General features: G+C 39.7%; 1 long non-coding RNA gene across 1 annotated transcript; it reads right to left on the bottom strand.

Moving 5' to 3' along the window:
• Positions 1-14693: 14693 nt before the first annotated feature.
• Positions 14694-15286, bottom strand: LOC306994273. The gene is made up of 3 exons (XR_013796653.1): positions 15205-15286; positions 14984-15128; positions 14694-14861 (listed from the first exon to the last, which is right to left on the bottom strand). It is a non-coding gene; the product is annotated as an uncharacterized lncRNA (long non-coding RNA).
• Positions 15287-22693: the final 7407 nt, after the last annotated feature.

The following is a 22693-nucleotide window of genomic DNA, read 5'->3' as shown; positions in this document are numbered from 1 at the left end:
CTCTGTCAGGACATTTTATTGACAAGGACTGGCAGATGCAGTCTTGCAATCTTACAACAATCCATGTAGCTGTGCAGCACACAGCAGACAATATATCTCAACTCCTCACAAACATAACTGATGAATGCGGCATCACCCGTAAGGTTCATGCAGTTGTTACAGACAATGGAGCCAATATGGTCTCTGCTGTGCGTAAAACTGGTTGGAAACATATTCCTTGTTTCTCTCACACACTCAACCTCATTGTGAAGGAATCCATTTAGGCTGACACAAGTCTTGAGTCCAGCTTAGAGAAATGCAGTGCTATTGTTCGGTTATTCCACCACAGCGACTGACAAACTAACAGAAGTACAAAATCAGTTGAACTTGCCACAGCATAAACTAATCCAAGCAGTGGATACTAGATGGAACTCTGTGTTGTACATGATTGATTGACAGACTGTATGAACAACAACAAGCCATCACAACTGCACTTTGTCTTCTTGGGAGAAACAACATGTGCCTAAGTGATGGAGAATGGACCCACATCAGGCAGGCCATTGACGTCCTCAGGCCTTTTGAAGAGGAGGTTTCAGCAGATTTCCAAAGTCATACCTCTGGTCTCTCTTCTCCAGCAAGCAACCGCATCTGCTGGGCAGAGTAACAGTCTGGCTTCACAACTTCCCACATAATTTTGTCTGCCCAGATCCGGCCCACATCTGGCACTTGTGGAATGCGGATCTGGCCCACATGCAGCGTGGAATGACGGCTCTTGGGTGGCCCACTCCTGTTTGCCAGATCTGGGCCACAAGCAGGCCATAGCAATGCCACATGTCAGCCAAGAGCAAAGAAATAAACCAGAACTGGACCTTATCTGAGCCACAAAACCTGTGTATATTAAATATGAAGTAATTTCAGCCTCAGTAAAGCCTGTTAACAAGTAGAATCACTGATGGAAAGAAGAGAACAGAAAAAAGACAAGCAGAAACACAAGAACCAAAACTGACTTCAGTCACAGCCTTAGAAGAAATCCACTGAAGATAAAAGACATTAAATCTGTGAAGATCTCAGCAGAGGAGGATTAAACAACTCCACAAACAGCATTACCAGCTTCACTTATTACTAACCAGACTGACTTTATTTCTGTCAGACGTCTACAGAAGTTTTATTGAGAATTAACAGAGGTTTAACTCTGTTTCATTTGAAGTTACCGTAACAGTGATTAGTGTTTCCATTATTTGGGCTCTTAACTCTTGTTATGTCTTTATGGCTGCTATGACAGCGTGTCAAACACATTTTCAGCAGCAAAGAAAGCTAATGTGAATCAGGTCAGGTGATGAAGGTGATCTGTTGATGGTTTTATAATCATCATGAAATAGAATGATTCACTGATGTCTTTTGAATATAACAGTTGTGTTGTTCCATTAGTGTTTGCACATCACAAACCCTGTGTTACTGCAGCATGAGGTCTGGCAATATTACAACAATCAGTCAGAAGATTTTAACAAACACGATCACAAAAAGCTAGCCTGCAATGACACACACAGACATCAACAATCAGTGTATGAATCGCATAAATGGTGACAATCAACAATATGTAGATAAACAGATAATTTCAGAACAGCACTGACACTGACTGAACAAAATAATAGGACAATTCAGCTGCATAATTTATTCATGTTGCAGTGCATGCTGGGAGTTTTGTTCAATGCTGGTACCCAGCATGCATTGCAACAAGGTACTTTTGATTGTCACCATTGTTGAGATTCATACGCGGATTATTGATGTCTGTGTGTGTTATGATTGATCAGATTTTTGTCCTTGTGTTTGTTAAAATCTTCTGACTGATTGTTGTAATATTGCCAGATCTCATGCGGCAGAAACACAGGGTTTGAGATATGAATATATTAATGGTACAACACAACTGTTAGAGTCAAATGACATTATTGAATCAGTCTATTTCATGATTAGTATATAACCATCAACAGATCACCATCATCATCTGATCTCGTTTCACTTTAGGTTTCTTTGCGGCTGCAAATGTGTTTGAAAAACACACTGTCACAACAGCCAAAATAGACAAGAGATATTTTAAGAGTTAAGAGCCCAACTAATGGAAACACTAATCACTGTTACGGTAACTTCAAATGAAACAGAGTTAAACCTCTGTTAATTCTCAATAAAACTTCTGTAGACGTCTGACAGAAATAAAGTCAGTCTGGTTAGTAATAAGTGAAGCTGGTAATGCTGTTTGTGGAGTTGTTTAATCCTCCTCTGCTGAGATCTTCACATATTTAATGTCTTTTATCTTCAGTGGATTTCTTCTAAGGCTGTGACTGAAGTCAGTTTTAGTTCTTGTGTTTCTGCTCGTCTCTTTTTCTGTTCTCTTCTTTCCTTCAGTGATTCTACTTGTTAACAGGTTTTACTGAGGCTGAAATTACTTTATATTTAGTAAACACAGATTTTGTGACTCAGATAAGGTCCAGTTCTGGTTTATTTCTTTGCTCTTGGCTGACATGTGGCATTGCTATGGCCTGCTTGTGGCCCAGATCTGGCAAACAGGAGTGGGCCACCCAAGGGCCGTCATTCCACGCTGCATGTGGGCCAGATCATCTTTCCACGTGTGGCAGATTTGGGCCGGATCTGGGCCGACACAATGTTGCTATGTGGGTTGCAGCACAATGCAAGCGGCGGTTCCAAAACATTGAACGCGACCACACTCTTGCAGTCAGCACCTTTTTGGACATTCGCTTCAGAGACATTGAGTTCTGTGATTCTGCAAATGTGGAAATGATTAAATCACGGATCATCACAGAGATGCAAGCCCTGGCTTGCGCTGAAACACAGTCAACCAGACATGAAGCGCTGCGACTGCGTCAACTGTGACGCAAGGGACACACAGATGCATATATTGAAATGAGAAGATACACGGAGGAAAAGGTAATCCCAAGGAGTGAGGACCCTTTGATTTGGTGGAAAGAAAATGAAACCACATTTTCACTGCTGAACAAAGTTGCGAAAAAATACCTCGGAACTGTTGCGACGTCTGTTCCAGCAGACAGACTCTTCTCTAAGGCCGGAGAAATAATCAGCCACAGGCGTAATCGTCTTAAAGCGAAACATGTGAATATGCTACTTTTTCTGAACAGCAATCTGAAACTTCAGTAAAGTGTGACGACATATCTCGAGTGCACTAAAGGCGTGATGGTGTCAGACAGTTTTCTAGGTCATTTTTCCAAGTTCATTTTCTCAGGGAACAACTGTCTTTGTTATGCAGGTTTATAGGATAAGGAAATCCTAGTTTATTATGATCTTTATGACGTCTTGTTTTTGCTTCACTGAAGTGTTACATGTTTACTTCTACAAAGAGGCTCGGAACATAACATTGTTCATTGGTCTGTATTTGTCTTGTGTTTTGTCTTAAATGTAATAATATTCTTAGTGACAAAAATTGCCAATAAGAAATTAACGGTATCGATGAAAATGCAAGAAAAAGTATCGGTATGGTATCAAATCCTAAAAGTGTGGTATCACCCATCCCTAATTAATATATGTAGTTATTCACGAGCTAAACATAAGCCCTTCTCTTCTGCACAATGGTAACGATCAAAACTTCAACAAAATATAAACTCTTTTAAATGTCAAATATAACTGAACATATAAATGATCAATATATTAAATGAAATAACAGCATATTTGAAACTTTGCAGATTTGCAGGCCCGAACTACCAGACTGAAGAACAGCTTCATCCACCAATGAAGCGGTCAGGACGTTGAACTCTCCTCCCTCTTTTCTCTTAGCCCTTCCCTCAGATGAACTGAACTGTGACTCTTCACCCCCAGAACACACACACACACACACACACACGCACACACCCACACTCACACACAAACACACACACACACACGCACGCACACACACACACACACACGCAAACACACACACACACACACACACAATCACACGCACACACAAACACGCACACACGCACACACGCACACACACACACACGCACACACACGCACACACACACACAAACACGCACACTCGCACGCACGCACGCACACGCACACACACACACACACACACACGCACACAATGCACCAGGCACTTTTACAATTGCTGCTCTCTCTCTTTGCATACTGTATGCACTTTATAATGTAAACATATTTAAATTCTGATGTGTTTTATTGTATTTTTGTATTATTATACTTGTCTGATATGTTGGTGTTTTACTCCATGGGTCTGAGGGAAACGGAATCTCAATCCTCTGTATGTCCTGTACATATACAGTTGTAGAATTGACAATAAACTTGAACTTACAGTTTTTTTCAGTCGCTAACAAGCGTTTGTCCAGCCAGTTGTCACATTTTCAAAACTCTAAACACAATTAGCACAGCATCGGTCTTTTGTGGCCATACCATTCACACATTTCATGTCGTTTTCACACAATATGCAGTCAGTGAACACATTTCCACAATGCTTACATTTTCTTAACAGACAAGCTATACCTCGCAACAAAATTATGGATTGTTTTTGTAGTATTTACGAATGTTAACACACAACATCCCACAATAGCAATGACAATATTCCAAACCTTAGATACAGCATAAAAACCTCAGCTTCTGCAATGATCAGTTCAAAAACAATATATCTCAGCTGATAATAAACAAACAATTGAATAATTGACACAGAGCTGATTTATGTTGGGTAAATTGGGCCAACCACAGCTGATTCCAGACTGGCTTAAGGTTATTTTTTTCTATTACATTGACACTTATACAGTAAAAGAGGACTTTGAGGAGTGATGTTTTTGGAAACAGAAAAAGACAAACACTGTAATGTTTGGACGAGGAAGAGTAAGAGCAAGAGGCCCAGGGAGAAGAGCAGGCCCATGGAGAGGGCAAGGTCGAGGTGTAAGAATGCGTGGTGGTGGCATTCCAAGGGCTGCAAGAACAGTAGTCAGTGATGAAATTCGTGCCACTATCATTGATCATGTAATCAACCACGGTCTTTCACTAAGAGAGGCTGGTGAAAGAGTCCAGCCCAATTTGAGGCGGTCAACGGTTGCATCCATTATACGCATCCTTCAACAAACGAACAGGTAAGTATTGCATTTTACATGGATTTACGCGCATCCTTGCCTTTCTCAATGATCTCCACAAGCGCCTGGGTCCAGAGCAGGATCAGGAGGGTGAAAACATGAGGACCTTTGCAATTACCTGGGACAATGTGGCTTTCCATAATTCGCAAGCAATAACAACATGGTTTGAAGTCCACCCAAGACTGGTAAGTCTCTTCCTTCCACCCTATTCACCTTTCCTCAACCCCATAGAGGAGTTCGTTTCTGCATGGAGCTGGAAGGTTTATGACCATCATCCACATGACCAGATGTCCCATGGATGCTGGCTTGAAGCCATGGATGCTGGCTGCAGGGGTTTTATCAAGTGCATCGCCTTGGATAATATCAGATGTGATGTTGATGAAAACATGTGGCCGAAGATTGCAGAGATTAGATACAGTAATTTTGTGCTTTTTTTTTGTTCCCCCCCTTTTTATCTGGACTTTTTTGCTGTTCTTTTTTTGTTCAGAATGCTCTTGTGTGTTTCATGGATATTTTATTCACTGTAAGCAATACTGTAAAACTTTTTCTGTTCTATCATACCATGTTTCTACTGTACCTCCTGTAGTAAACAGTAAAGGAAAAAAAATAACTGATTTGCTTTTTACTGGAATGCTTTTGAATGTGAACATTACTGTACATGGACATAGATTTCCCAACCAATAAATTTAGTGTTAAAACGGTGGATTGCATGTTTTGCATGCAAATACCTGTAAAACTGAAACATAAAAGTTTATGCAGTTTTTGTAATGTCAACAATAGCCAGTATTCTGAAACCTGGTGTACTTTGATTGACTGAATGTACCTTGTGAAGTGAAAACAAGTGTTATTCTTTGACAGAATAATTTCATTTTGAGTCAGATTTCCAGTGTTTTGGTAAAGTTAGTGAGTGCAGAGAAAGATGTGTTCTATTTTGAAATGAAGAGTTAGTATATATTTAACAAAATGTGTTTTTGAGAAGAAAATTATCCATTTGGCCAATTGTGTTTTGTAGGTGTGAGTCTGTGTTAAGAGTTTAGAAAAAATATCTGAAGTATGGTTAAGCGCTTGTTAGCGATTGAAAAAAACTGTAAAGGTAGGGTAGGTCAGAATTGTCTAAAAAAACTTTTATTCAAATTTGTTTAAACTGTCTTTATATACCAATACATAATTAAAATGCAAGTACTCTGAAATAGAGAGTATAAAAAACTGAGTGACTCTAGTGTATTTAATCTTCAATAAACACAGCTCATTAATTCCATTCACTCCCACCTAAAAACGGGTGCGCGACTGCGCGCACATGGGCAGAGCCAATAATAGCGGCGGTAGTCATGGCGACGGAGAGTGACAGAGCAAGCCAATCACTTGTTTCGTCCCGGTAGGAATTAATGAGCTGTGTTTTTTGAAGATTAAATACACTATAGTCACTCAATTTTTATACTCTCTTTTTCAAAGTACTTACATTTTAATTACAGTGCTATGCATAAGTTTAGACACCCATGCTAAAGTTGCCTAAAAAGAGGAATAAAAAATCATCTTTTGGAAATTTATCTTAATGCCTTAATTTAAAAAAATGAGGAAAACTCCAACCTTTAACCCCCTGGGGTCGGCAAACGCGCGGGCGCGTTTTGCTAGTTTTTTTTTACATAGCAGCAAAATAGACCTAAAATACTCAGTCAGTTTTGGTCATACAGCCTTAAGAAATATGAGAAAATAAGCTGTTAAATGTCTACTTTTTTATGTGTCCACTTACAATCGAAATAAAACATTGTGCTTTTGTAAAATAAAGAAAGTAAACAGGGAGTGCTTTATGCCTCTCCGTCTCCGTGAACTTTTTTTCTGAAGCACGTTTCTAAATTTAAACAAATCTCAGCGAATACTATTCACTCAGACATGAGCTATATATCTCTATAATCATTTAAGTGTGTAGTTTTAAATTATCTAATTCAAAACTAAAACAAATATTCTCTGTTTATGTAATCTATATAAAAAGAGCGAGAGATCAGCTGTGCTCATTATCCTTCTGGCACCTCATTACTCCGCTAATGTGACACGCCCATCGAGAGCGCGCGCTATTCAAACGCAGATAATCTGAAGCAACACATGCAAACCAGTCAACGCCCACAACAGCTGGAGAACACACTCGCTGTGAGGAATAATAATATCGTGATAATTCTGGAAATTTTACCTCAAACGTGCTGGAGTAGCCGAACAACGGATCCAGCTGCAGATCATCAGTAAGTGCTTTGTTCTAATCGCGATATGAAATGGTGTCTGTAAACCGCAAAAGACTGTTTACATTTGAATCGCGTTTCTGTGTTTGAATGAATGAACGGCGCATACTGTTGTTTACTACAGCTCGCGCGAGTTTCGCTTTTAGCAAACTATCTATATTGCCTACTGAGATGAGTAAAAATCGACTGAATACGTTGAAATAAAATGTATTTGTATAAGCAACATATTAAACTGCAAATTAACATTTATGCCCTAATATATATTATAAAAGACCATATGTTACAGACGAAATATGAAAGACAAAATTTCGTTTTGGATAGATTATTTATAAAGCTTTTACTGCCACATCAAAACCTAATTTACAAGGTGCAAACAAAATCTTAAAAGGTCAATATAAGCCTTCTCTATAAATTATTTTTGTGTTTTATTAGTGACAAATTTGGGGAGAGGATAGCCTACATAATCCAAAACTTTCTGAAAATACGAATGAGAATTAACTGCACAATTACTAGAAATGTTTACCTTGGATATTATACAATTTGCAAGCATACAGTTTGTGGAAAAATACACTTTTTTTCAAGATGTTTCCAACTCTGAACCAATTCTGTAGTAATATATATGTATGTATATATATATATATATATATATATATATATATATATATATATATATATATATATATATATACCGGTATATATATGTATGTATGTATATATGTATGTATATATGTGTGTGTGTTGTCTTTGCATTTTTTCTTGTAGCCACAGTGACACCTAAGGCTCATTAGTATGCACTGCAGCATTAGCAGGTCTTTGTCTTCAGGTGTGAATGAGGACATTATTCATGACCTTGTTGGATCATTCACGCCCACCTGCATATTGCCTTTCCAAACAAAAAGTGTCTTACAAAATTTAAATCAATCTATTGTTTAATGTGAACGATTAGCCCGGATGATTTTCAGATCATTTTGAAGTAAATACTCTAGCCGACAAGATCCATTAGTCAAAAGTATTGTGGGAATATGTGAAGTTGGTCGTTTGTGGTCTTATATCAGACAATTTAAGTTTGAGTTTTTTGAATAACCACGCATAAATAATATTCTCTCAAAAATGCAAACATGTACATATATGTTGCTCACATATTATGATAGCCATGTTCGTGCTAAATAGAGTGTAATTACACCTTTGCCATTAATATGTTTATAAGCAACTGAAAAAAATACAAATATCAGGGCATTTCAAAACATCCCAAGGGCCCCAAAAACACCTTAGACTCCAGAGGGTTAAGGACACCAATTTTCTTTGTGAATGAATAATGTATCGTAAAAAAATAAATGTTCTTCCTTAAAATACAGGGTGCATAAGTCTGGACACCCCTATGTTAAATTCCCATAGAGGCCGGCAGATTTTTATTTTTAAAGGCCAGTTACTATATGGATCCAGGATACTCTGCATCCTGATAAAGTTCCCTTGGCCTCTGGAATTAAAATATCCCCACATCATCACATACCCTTCACCATACCTGGAGATTGGCATGGAGTACTTTCCATAAGATCATATCTCAATGCAAATCAAACCAGCTATTAGGCTAACTGAAATAAAACCATGCCAATCTCCAGGTATGGTGAAGGGTATGTGATGATGTGGGAATATTTTAATTCCAGAGGCCAAGGGAACTTTATCAGGATGCAGAGTATCCTGGATCCATGAAGTAACTGGCCTTTAAAAATAAAAATCTGCCTGCCTCTATGGGAATTTAACATAGGGGTGTCCAGACTTATGCACCCTGTATTTTAAGGAAGAACATTTATTTTTTTACGATACATTATTCATTCACAAAGAAAATTGGTGTCCTTAACGGTTGGAGTTTTCCTAATTTTTTAAATTAAGGCATTAAGATAAATTTCCAAAAGATGATTTTTTATTCCTCTTTTTAGGCAACTTTAGCATGGGTGTCTAAACTTATGCATAGCACTGTATGTATTGATATATAAAGACAATCTTTAGACAATTCTTACCTACACAACCTTTAATGTACCACTCCTGGCCCAACTTCGAGTGATCGTGGCGGTGAGGAAGGAGACCACTCCTGGCCCAACTTCGAGTGATCGTGGCGGTGAGGAAGGAGACCACTCCTGGCCCAACTTCGAGTGATCGTGGCGGTGAGGAAGGAGACCACTCCTGGCCCAACTTCAAGTGATCGTGGCGGTGAGGAAGGAGACCACTCCTGGCCCAACTTCGAGTGATCGTGGCGGTGAGGAAGGAGACCACTCCTGGCCCAACTTCGAGTGATCGTGGCGGTGAGGAAGGAGACCACTCCTGGCCCAACTTCGAGTGATCGTGGCGGTGAGGAAGGAGACCACTCCTGGCCCAACTTCGAGTGATCGTGGCGGTGAGGAAGGAGACCACTCCTGGCCCAACTTCGAGTGATCGTGGCGGTGAGGAAGGAGACCACTCCTGGCCCAACTTCGAGTGATCGTGGCGGTGAGGAAGGAGACCACTCCTGGCCCAACTTCGAGTGATCGTGGCGGTGAGGAAGGAGACCACTCCTGGCCCAACTTCGAGTGATCGTGGCGGTGAGGAAGGAGACCACTCCTGGCCCAACTTCGAGTGATCGTGGCGGTGAGGAAGGAGACCACTCCTGGCCCAACTTCGAGTGATCGTGGCGGTGAGGAAGGAGACCACTCCTGGCCCAACTTCGAGTGATCGTGGCGGTGAGGAAGGAGACCACTCCTGGCCCAACTTCGAGTGATCGTGGCGGTGAGGAAGGAGACCACTCCTGGCCCAACTTCGAGTGATCGTGGCGGTGAGGAAGGAGACCACTCCTGGCCCAACTTCGAGTGATCGTGGCGGTGAGGAAGGAGACCACTCCTGGCCCAACTCAGAGTCCACGTTTGAATTTGTCGGAGTGAAAGACAATTCATACAGAATGAAGTGTGTAACTGTTAGCCTTCACGAGGACGCCGACGCACTGAATCGTTCTTTGTTTAAATCGTTTAAAGTTACTATTAGATGTTTGAAGGTACTATTAGACTATTACCTTGGCAAACTATACATCATAAGACTCAAGTTTCAGTATTTGACCTTTAATGTATTCTGAGAAACTTATATTGACAGTTATGTCTTAATTTGTGTCAGGAGTTAACGCCTGTGCTGTCGTCATGAAAGGCAAAACATTATTGGATCACACTTCTGGTCTGGCCTAAATAGTGTCTCATTCTTTTTTCTTTTATCATTTGTTACATTCTACAATAATTTTTTAAGGAGAATTTGAAAGTTTGACTGTTACCACTCTGCAAAGTATAGTTTAAAAACTAATATTCACAATCATTTTGGTAAGATAGTGGATTGTGATCCTGTCTGAAATAAACTGATATCATTTTGTGATATGAGACCCACACAGAGGCTTGGTCAGATTTAGTACATTTCAATACATTTCAATACATTTCACTGCAGTTTATTTCATTATTATTATTTTTATTCATAAATTCAGTTTAAAATCAGTCCAAAGGTAGAAATCAATAAGTTTATTTATATAACTTTATTTGAAAAAGTTATTGTAACAATATTACACATAATATTTAGTAGTAGTTCAGGCTTTATTTCTTTCATGGAATCTACCTGAATAAATCAAGCAAAATCCCCTGATTCATCTTTGACACTGATTCTCAAAGTGTGGCGGCTCCCTCTAGTGGTACGCAGAGGAATCACTGAATTTCGCATGTTTGCTTTTTGTTTGTTTTTTGCTGATGAACAACCAAATAACAAATAGTTAGAGACATCTTTTTAAGAATAGGAGATCTTAGTGATGCATATTGATGTATATTATGCACAATTCTTAAGTGTAGTCCTTTCCCCTTGTTGGGGATACAAAATGTATAGAGCCATGCTTTTCTACAACTAATCTTTTCTATCAAGGAATTCCCCCAAAAAATCCCCTCGGGGTAATTCGTTTTCTTGACTGAGACACATCTCTTATAGTTTTACTGCTACATTTTAGGTCGTAAATACTCTTATCATTTGAAGAGATTGTGAAGAGTGAATATAAATTACATTTCATTAAATGAACAAGACCATTTGGTATAGTTTTTACCATTGTAAGAAATTCCTTACGGATAACTGGGAAATTATATTTAGACATGAAATAATAATAACCTTGTGGATAGATAGTACCTTTGATAATCAATACCTTTTCATGCCAATTCTTAAGTAAAATGGACTTGTTCTTTGCAAGAATAGTTTCATTGTTCCATAGCTTTACTATATTTGGGGAGAAATTGTGGACAAAGCAAAGTGTCCATGCCAAAAGAGCCGGTTCGTGGAGTTTAGAGAGTTTTATGGGGAGCTTAGAAGGGGAGAAATTACAAGTTAACAGAAACTTAAGCCCTCACACTTTTCTATAAATATTATGTAGGATAAAATACCAAATAGACTCTGGTGCAGTGGCGGCTGGTGCTAAAAAAATTTTGGGGGGAGCAAACAAACTGAATTATTAATACAGGACTGAATGTAGGCTAATTGTTAAATAACCATTTAACAGTGATACTAATGTATCATTAGCATGATACTGCTTAGCTAAAAATGGAAATTCAGCATTTAAAGCATGCCATAAGGTATTGGGCAATAGCCAATTGCTAAAGAAATTGGAATTGTTGGGCTAAATGTATGGTATAATCTCAGTATTAAATTTTTTTTCTATTTGAATAATAATAAAAAAATCTGTATTTAATAATAATAAAAAATGTAATATCCTGTATTATTGTCCTGCAAACAATGTTCACATAGTGAATGTAACCTTGCAGTCTAAAAAAGGAGTAAAATCACATAACATTCTAACATTGCAACATTACAATCTAAAAACAAAATAATGATTTTTAAAGAAGTAGTTAAATTTACTAAACTTAAAATAAATAAAAACATGACTGATATCATAAAAATACACTTGTAGGTTTGAAATTCTTTAGCACATTTATGTTCACCAACAACAACAAATATTCAACGACAAATATTTTAGCAAAATATATTTATAATTTATTATTAATGTATATTTTAGTCAGAATTATTGCGCTCCTATTAACTTTCTAACATTTACAGATGGAGAATATCTCCGTGGAATGTAAGTTATGCATTGAGGAAATTATTGAATGTCACATCAATATTAATAGAGGTATATTTGTTTCCGCCAATCGCTGCACAAGTGACAAGCTTGCGTATGATGACGAAAGCACGTCAGGGCGAGCCTCCCGGAACCCATAGAGAATGCATTTCGAAAAAGAAAATATTTGTATGGAAGTCTATGGGAACACTCATAGAGTGAAAGAGTGAAATCGCCCCAAAAGAGGCGGTACTCCACAGAACGTGACTGGATGCAGATAGGACTATATCCAGAGACAGAACAAACAGTGACTGCTAGCGTAACTCTGTGGTTGAAGTCCCTTTCACACTGTGGTGGTGCGTCGCCCAATCGCCCTAATGAAGAAACCGCCCCTGCTCTGGTGAATTCACCATTCCTTAACCAATTCATTTTGAAAGTATTATTAACATAAAAAATCAAGCACGTCAAATCCTCGATACGCTTTCTTGCCACATAAAACCTGTTTCTTCAGATGCGGATGTTTGTTTTTCCAAGAAAAACTTAAATAAGAAACTATTACTTTTTTACAGGTATTATCAAGGACAAATAATGAAAAAGATGGATAAAGCGAGCAGGACCTTCAGCTTTTATTGACAGAACTCTGCCAAGATAAATCTCTTTGAAGACAATTGTTAAATATTAGTTTAGCTTTTTTAATGTTAGGGAGAAAATGCATATCTTGTCTAAGAGATATTCTCTTGGAGATATGGATATTTCACGTGATCTTTAATGGGTATATTATTCACAGAGGTTTCAAGAGTGTTGAATAAACAAAGAATTTGACATTTAGGAATATTAATTTTAGACCAGAAGTCTCTGAAAAGGCATTAATGGTTTCAAGAGCCTCACCAGCCTGATTTGTGTTGTCTAAAAACAGGGTTGTGTCATCCGCGAGCTGTGAAGTCTTGATCTCACGCTCAAATGGACACTTCTTTAATAGCAGGATAGTTCCGAATACTGAGAGAGAGAGTAATTCTACAACTAACAAACAATAAAGCAGAGATTCCACAACCTTGCCTCACTCCTCTATTAATCGGACATCTATTAAAAGAATCACATTGTAAAAGATAGAAAGATATTAGATAGAATAGCAGTTAATGGCAGCCTTCAAACTTTTAAAACTTTCTTTCTTTCTCTTTCTTTATAATCTTTCTTTCTAACTCCAAACTGTTCAAATAATGACAGATGGAAAGGCCCATTAGCTGCCATTCTATGTACTATTTCTGTTAGTTCCCAGCATGCTTTGCATATGGTTGAATTAAGAGAGAATAAATGTTCAAATTAAGTGTTTTTTTATGTTTTTTGGAGAAAATGAGAGGACTTGATAGTGTGTAATTGTGTTTAATGTTCAATTACATTGGAATTATTAGAACCATTTAAATGAATGTGGGTTACCATTGTGGAGAAGAGTTGAGCATTTAGTTTGCTATAATAATAAATCATCAACATTCTGGCTTTGACTGGTATCATTTATAAACTGCTGGTGGGGAAAAAGTTAATAATTTGACTATTTATATGGAATAATCGCACTGGTACTAATAACATAAATAATGAAATTAAACAATAGGTTAAGGGAAATTGTATTTTATTAACAAGATTAATCAAAGGTTGCATTACAACAAAACAGAGAAGAGAACTATATACAATAGCAAAACTAAAGCAGAAATAACAAATAAATAGTTAATAATAAATGTGTTTTTTTGCAGTGAGGATGTTTTTCCAGTTTAACTCAATATTCAAAGCGCTTCTTGTGCAGCACAAGCTTGTAGGACTTCTTTGCCTTCATGGTAACTGTCAGTGTAGTCAGTGTCACTGTACAATCACACACTCATTTACATGCAGAAAAATGCAGCGTCTTTGTGGAAACTGGTCAACACACAGCGCTGGAAAGGACTGCTTGTGCAGGACGTCCCAGGGAAAGGGCCTGGTGTGTTCACCGGCAGGACGAGGACATCTGTGCCTCGACCGCTGACGCTCCCACTGCCCCAGTGTTAGGACCTGTGGAGCGAAACATGCACATGGACCCCTGCGGGCCCTTCTTGAGGAGCCATCAGAGACACCGGGCAGGACAGCGTGTCAGACGCATCCACCCTCTGCTCTCGGCTCGTGGACGCACCAGACCCAGCTCTACAAGACCAATGCAGAAACAATGAAGAAAGTGCCAATGAATGACTGCTCTGAGCAGCAACATTACAAGTAATAATCATCATGTCGTTCATTAGATTTCATATTGCTTACCGTGTTTTTCCAGCAATCTGCTCAACCAGACGCTGCGGCAGGAATGCGTCTGCAGGCGTTCTCATGCGGTAGTGCTTCTCGGCTGTCTCCGGAGTGTGTCCCGACGGCCACCGCATTACGCTGCACGTCCGGCAGGTTCTCAGCAGCGTCTCGAGGGCCGTCCGGGCCTCACCGCTGGAGCGTTGCATCCAGAACACAGGCCAACATTACAATGAGAAGAACAAGTGGACCTTGTGCACGTTTGTGTACTGCAGATTGAGTAACAACACTATGCAGATATGCATAATGGCACGCACTTGGCAGGGAGTCTCTTTAGGTCATTACAGGGGTTGTGGATCGGCCTCCCCGTGCTCCAAACAAGAAAATGGCCGTCGCGTCGTCCCCTGACCTGAGACCCTGGAGCATCACCGGCCGAATTTGGTCAAAGTACAGGCCAAACCACTGAGGAAAAATAAATAAATACATTTAAAAACACACACACACGTTCCTGGTCAGCGGTCAGAGGAACTTGGGCGACCTGTGATGCGGCCGCTTGGTGCTCCTTCACCGCCACAGACGAGCCGTTCTCTGTACGCTTCTCCCCTGCCATTCCTCAACCTGCGAACACACAGTTCTGCACATTCAATGACACCTCTCACTAATAATCAAAAGGTACACACACATCTCTGGAACATGATCACGGAGTTGGAAAATGGATCATCACCCCCTTGTTTAGTACTTTGTTGAACCACCTTTTGCTTTAATTACAGCCTTTAGTCTGTTGGGATATGTCTCTACTAACTTTGCACATCTACACATTGCAATATTTGACCACTCTTCTTTGCAGTACTGCTCAAATAATTGTTACTGCTCTGGTGATTTTTAGGCCACTCAAATACATTTGATACATTTTTCTTAAAATACAGTTGACAAGTTTAACTACAAAAAACAGATTTAAGTTTCAGTACAACTAGCAAGCAGCAGCTTTTTCATTAGCATTTCAGTGGCCTCTGTGTGTGTGTGTGTGTGTGTGTGTGTGTGTATGAGAGAGAGAGTTGGGGGAGGTGTGCATGACTACACACAGAAGCACTTATAGTAAGTTTAGGCTCAGATTAAAAGACAGGTATTTTCTGTTTGTATCTAAACAAACAAAGACTGAAAACTAGATATGGATGGTCAATAAAACATTGCTAAAACAATAAAGCTGGTGGGGGCCTAAGACTTTGTACTGTACTCGTCGTCTGCAAAATACTGGAGAGAAATAAAAATCAAACGAAAAAATAACAATTGCAACTGGAGAGTTTAGGGGCTTTTCCACTACACAGTACCAGCTCGCCTCGACTCGCCTTCGTTTGGTCAAAGTTGTTCCTGCTTCCAGATACTTTTTTTCGTATCACCTCCGGCGAGGTTCTGAGCGAGCTGAGGCGATACTAAAATGCAGTGGCGGGCCGTGCATTTCACACCTAGGCCTTCAGTGATGTCCAACCTGAATAACTTTTAGTTTAGCAGCACACGCACATTCTCTATAATTGTTGTGAAATTCCTGTTTTTATTTTGCCCCGGCAGGTAAAGGGTTAATGCGGGTTCGGGAAAGGCCGGGTAGAAACGAGCGAGTGAGTTCGGCTTGTGTACAGTGGTTCTTGCGTACCGATTATAAATTCAGAAACGGATCCTCTCTGTCTTATCCTTCAATGGTTACAGTAGTATTAATGTTTGAAAAAATACGTTGTTTCGATCATACATTTACAAGAAAAATTAGGAAGAAAATCATATTCAGCACGGACAAAACCGGGGGCCAAAAATGCATTATACTCTCCAAAACTACTGATTATTTTTTTTACACAAAATCCATCCTAATTTCCTTCCTCAAAAAGACTTAAATGACTTGGTTGTACAGGTTGTCTGTGCGTTTCAGTCCCAACAAGCTTTTCTATCGCCATCGAGGCTAATGTGCTGAAAGTCCAGTCTGTCCCGTCGTATTTCTGGCATAAGTTTTAATTGGCTTTAGTGCTGAGAGTGTGTGCTCGACAGAAGCAGTAACGTTAAACAGGGAAAACACCGCAAAACATGACGATGTGTAACGTTACAGCCGACACAAGCTCTCACACAGATTTATGAATGATATCAATGAGATCAGCGGGACTTTTGCCTTCAAAATCAGTCCTGATACATTGCAGTCCGTTCTGTTTTTACCCGGACAGATCGATAGAGGTTCGTGACTCTGCGTATGCTGGATAAGGGATTTTTTCCGGTAGGTTTGAACCTGCTGGTGGTCGAGGAAGGAAAGAAACATTAATTTGTGGGTTGAAAAACGATTAAATCTACAGGAATATATTTTAGTTTACACAGTTCGCTACAGATGCGGTTAGCTAGCTCTGACTACCAGTAATAATAGTACACGCTCTGACCATCCAATCAAAGGGCGTGGATATGCTTACGTTATTGTCCGCCTGCTAGATGGCCCCAGTGCAGTCAACTCGAAATCTGATTGGCTGATTAAATCTGACTGATTATCTGATTGGTTAAAGCAACAGTTTCATTGCCATTCATTTTAAGCTACAGGCGCCCGCACTATCGATTCTGAAGGCCTCGAGGCAGATATATTTGACCCTGGCAACACTATGATTGGATAAAAGCGCTAAATTAAACATACACTACTGGAAGCAGCGCAACCAAGAGAAAAGCTATGAAATTAAGAGAATGGACTATTGGGAATAATTGAATACTCATTAATTCATATATATATATTAAAGTGCAAGTCAGTGATTCTGATAGTGTGTCGGCCAGCAGAGAAGACCCTGACGGCCCACCACTGCTAAACTGTGACGTGACACACGGCAGACTGCTGATTGCTCAGAGAGACTCGTCACTATTCACTGCGTCATCACTGCACGCGCCAGACGGAGTATCCTGAATAACCCCGCCATTTTTAAATAGTTTGGCCAGAGATTGCGTGATATACCCATTACTAATATTATGTAAAACAGCATACACTCGATTTCCTCCATTGTCCTGTGTGTGTGGTGTTGTAAAGTGTTCTTTCATCGAAGCATTGACCAGGAGACCATTGGGATCGCGGTCAACAGAAGTTATTCTTTATTGAGAACTCCGCTGTACGGGCTGCAGTACTTCCAGCATTATCTAAATCTAAACCGTTTACATTGCAATATAATCTCCATTCCAAGGAGGAGGAGACTTCTGGGGGTGGAGACAAATTCAAACGAATCATACGAAAGCAGGGAGGGGTTGATTCTATCCAGCGAAAAACCTGTATGGCAGTTTATCTAGATTGCTCCAGAGAAACCGAGCCAATCAGCATATAACACTCTATTGTATTGCTAATCCCATCATCCCACTTGATGACTCAAACCTTAACATTATCATAGAGACAAAGGCACCGCTGTAGCTTGAGCTTAATGGGCAGGAAGTGCATAAAGACAAAAGCTAATGTCAGACTCCTGAATTGCTTGACTTAATCTTCATCTATACCTTAAATGCTAAAATCAGTATTCTTCACCGTGATGATTAAGAAAGCATATCTGAAAAAGATTCCTAAAATGTGTTATTCTTCAGTGGGTAGCGGGTGTGTGTCGCGTAGAAGATTAGGTCACGGCAGTCTCCTGCGCCGTCGCTATGACGACCAGGTACTATTGTGGAGGTACTATCTGCAATGGAAACCGGAGCAAACGCGAGCCGAGTGGAGTTGAGCTGGTACTGGTAATGGAAAAGCCTGCATAGAATATGTCCATTACCTCATCAAACTCCCCGAGGAGGAAGATCTGGGAAAGCGGGACTGGGAGGAGGTGGGGGTGGACGATGAGGGAAAATAGGACCCATCTCCTCCGATGAGGAAGAGTGCTCGCTGTCCTGCATAATAACACAACATCTGTCCAACTGCACATCATACGATAATCTCTGTCTAAAACACAGGCACGGTTTGATGACAAGTGTACTCACAGTGCGGCTTATAACCACGGTTGTTGCCTTGGGGAAGAAAAACACATGAAATGTGAATTATTACCACAAGCTTTAATCTGTTCTAAATCAAGTTAATAAGGATTAGGATTTGGCGAATGACAGCATTGTATATGAATACTTATTTCTACTTCCCACATCACTTGCTCCTCACGTCACCACACCGCTGTCACTCCTTGTGTCTTTGTGCACACACCGAGACAAAGAAGAATATATATATAGGCTATTATTACTAATATTAAACACAAAGAGACTTCATGCCACATTTATTATTTGTATTTATCACATTAAGATGATCATCAAGCCTGTATTTACTTGATCAGAAATACAGCATTCTATTAAAAAAGGTTGTGGTTTTTAGGCAAACAGAGAGTTTTAAAGTATATGGATACCCAAAGCTATTTTATGTTTGTTCCACCTGGATATTTTATATTGACTTATTTGAACTAAGTTCCATTTTTATTTATGCATTACATGTAAACAAAATCCTGTGTATGATGTATATTTTGTCAAGGTAATAACATTAAATCTGATAGTAACTTTCAACTATTTAAAAAATAAATAAACGCTGCAGTGCGCCCGCGCTCTGGTGAAGCTTAACAGGTTAAACTGAAAAAATTCACATTCTTTAACACGCTCATATAATACAACTTTTGGCTTGTTCTGAATTCCGATTGATGAATCTGAACGTGGTTGTGGCAAGGGGGATGTGGTCCAGAGAGAGAGAGAGAGAGAGAGAGAGAGAGAGAGAGAGAGAGAGAGAGAGAGAGAGAGAGAGAGAGAGAGAGAGAGAGAGAGAGAGAGAGAGAGAGAGAGAGAGAGAGAGAGAGAGAGAGAGAGAGAGAGAGAGAGAGAGAGAGAGAGAGAGAGAGACACTTATTTTAACAAACAATTATAAACAAATATATTTGTTCAACACAATATGATGATGATGAGGATGATAACAATCATTCATCATCACAACAAATACATAAATAAATAAACATAAAAATGTTAACACCAATTCATCATCATAAAGTGTACATAAAACATGGTTTATCCCCCAAATTTCCATAAAATGCTCTATACGCCCAAATAATTTATAGTACGCATATTCCACTCTGAGACGAGAACCCACTAGACCCAAAAACATGAAAACTGGATTTACTGCATCTTGTCCTAATATCTTATTTTGTCTAGTTTTCCAGATGGCTAATTTTGCATTACCAAAAAAAAAAATGAAGTAAAACCAAAACATTCTTTTGCTCAACGGTGTACTTTGGACCAAAGATGAACAACTGAAAAGAGAAAGTTTCACCCAAACATGTAACCCACTCTGTTAACAAGGAGAACAAATCCATCAACCTTGTACATTGCATGAACAAATGAAAAACATCTACACAAAAAGGACAACCCACACTAACACTAGGATCAATATGCACCACATGCCTGTTTGTAGCTATGCATCCGTGTACAATCCTCCACTGGAGGTCACCAGTCCGCTGGTCAATCGGGCACTTGTACAAGATACGCCAACTACCATTGGGGGAAGAGTCAGTGCCAAAAACCTCTGTCCATTTCGTTGAAAGAACCCCAGTCAAAGAACGTAAATTAGACACTTTTACACAGGTGACATAAAGGGCTTTCTTTCCCACCGACTCAAATCCATCCATTTGTGGAGTTCTGAAAGACAGTAGACCCCTCCTCTCCTCCTGCCAGTCCTCCACAGCAGCTCTTACAGTCAGAGAGGGAAACAATACTCACATCCACCTCTCCATTCATCTATCATGGCTGGATTGTCCAGGAAGGAACGATAGTTAAAATCCAGTTCTCCAATGACCTCCGTGATGAGCTTTTGTAGTACTCTTGTTGACTTCACTCCAGCTTTCCTGCCCAATGATTCCACACTGGTGTGTAGTAAATGCCCCAGCTTTGTGCACCCAGCAGACAGTAGACGTGCACGCAGAACCGGCTGAGGATAAAAGTCTCGAAGGCAGAAAAGAGTTAAGAAACAATGGTTCCTCCAACAGCCACATCCCGGCAGTTACTTCAGGTGATCTTGAAAATGCAAAAACTTTCCAGGCTTCCAGAACAGATATGTAGAAGGGAGTAAGATCTGTAAGCTCAGTCTCTTCTAGCTTCATCAGAAACAAATGCTCATCAAGTCCCATTCCACCAGCTCGTCTCAAAAGTACCACTGCGGTGTCAAACCAAGTACTATCATTGTTGTATAATAGTCTCTGGGCAGCTTGTAAACGAAACGTCATTAACCTGGACCTGATATCCACCAAACTGTGGCCTCCTTGTGTCGGAAGAAACAGTACAGAGGAACGCACCCAATGTTGTCCGGACCAGAAAAAATTAACCAAGTTCCTTTGTACTTCTTGTACTAGTCCAGCCGGTGGTTGTAACACATTCAATCTGAGCCATAATGTGGAAGCAACCAAGTTATTGGCAATCAAGACTCTCCCCCTGTAGGATAGTTTGGGTAGCAGCCAAGTCCAGCGAGACAATCGGGTGCATACTTTCTCCATAACACCCTCCCAATTTAACTTCTGAAAATCGATTGAACCTAAATGAACTCCCAAAATTTTTAACCCTGCTTTGCCCCAATTAAGCTTTCCTGGCAGTGATGGCAAACAATGTAGAGGATCTTGACCTGCCCAAAAAGCCTCACTTTTGTCCCAATTTACCTTTGCTGATGAAGCCCTCTCATTTAAATGAAGGACTTCAGACAGAACAGTAATATCTTGCCCACGGCTAACCAACACAGTCACATAAGCAGTAATAGAGATATTTGTATCCTGAATCACATTTGGTATTGAAAACCCACATAAAGTCGTTCTTAAATTAAAAAGTAGAGGTTCAATAGCAATACTGTACAACAAACCAGACAACGGACAGGTTTACTCAAACCGCCCCCAACTTTCACCATGCACGAAGCCCCAGCATAAAGGAGTTGTATCCAATTTAAAAAACTTTCCCCAAACCCCAAAACTTTAAGTACATTGGTCACATTTAAGTACCAACTCCTAAATTAAATGTTTTACAAATGTCTAAAATATCTCATGCTAAAAACAAATGATCCATTATTGACCTATTTGGTATGCAGTATGTCTGATCTTTATGCACTATTGTGTGTACGTATTTCTTTAACCTATTAGCAAGACATTTTGACAAGATCTTATATTCCGTGGTCAATAAGGCAACAGGCCTCCAGTTCTTTAACAAAGACAGATCTCCCTTTTTAGGAAGCAAAGAAAGAACAGCACGGTGACATGTGACAGGCAAAAATCCCTCTTTGAAACATTCACAAAAAACTTCATAGAGATCAACACCAAGAAGGTCCCAAAAGTGTTTATAGAACTCTGATGTCAACCCATCGACACCAGGGGAACGCCCCGAGCTGAGCTGTGTGGCGGCAGATGAAAGTTCCTCAAACGTTAAGGAAGAGTCCAAGGCAGTCTTAGAATCAGAGTCCAATTTAGAAAGGCCTTGAAATAACTGTTCAGCACTGTCTAAGTCACAATGTTCTGCAGTGTATAAACAGGAGTAAAATTCCACTGCATGATGACGCATTTCTGCAATGTTAGTAGTGACCCTTCCATCGGGCTGACGAAGGCAGGCCATTTGTTTGTGCTGTGCTACTGAACGTTCCAGGTTAAAAAAATATGCACTTGGGGCATCCATCTCATTTACTGCAATAAAACGAGACCTCACCAAGGCTCCTTTCACCCTTTCATTTAACAAGGACCCCAACTCACACTTTTTTTGTTGTAAACAGTAAGACAAACCAGGATCATGTCTATCCAACAAATCTTTCTCTATGGAAACTATAGATCGTTCAAGAGTTTGAATAGCTTTCTTTATCATATTTGTGGAATTAAAGGGGTCATGACATGAGAAACCAAATTTGCCTTGATCTTTTGGTATATAAGAGGTCTTTGTACCATTAAAACGTCCTGCAAGTTTCATAGCTTAAGACGTCCTCCCCATTATAAACGAATCATTTATTTAATCAAGCTCTAAATACAGCTCGTTCTGGATCCATGGTAAGAAGTGACGTCACGGTA

This window comes from Phoxinus phoxinus (assembly GCF_949152265.1).
Source record: "Phoxinus phoxinus genome assembly, contig: scaffold_61, whole genome shotgun sequence".
Lineage (NCBI taxonomy): Eukaryota > Metazoa > Chordata > Actinopteri > Cypriniformes > Leuciscidae > Phoxinus > Phoxinus phoxinus.
Note: the sequence above shows the minus strand (reverse complement) of the source record. Positions and strands in the feature narration are given on the sequence as shown.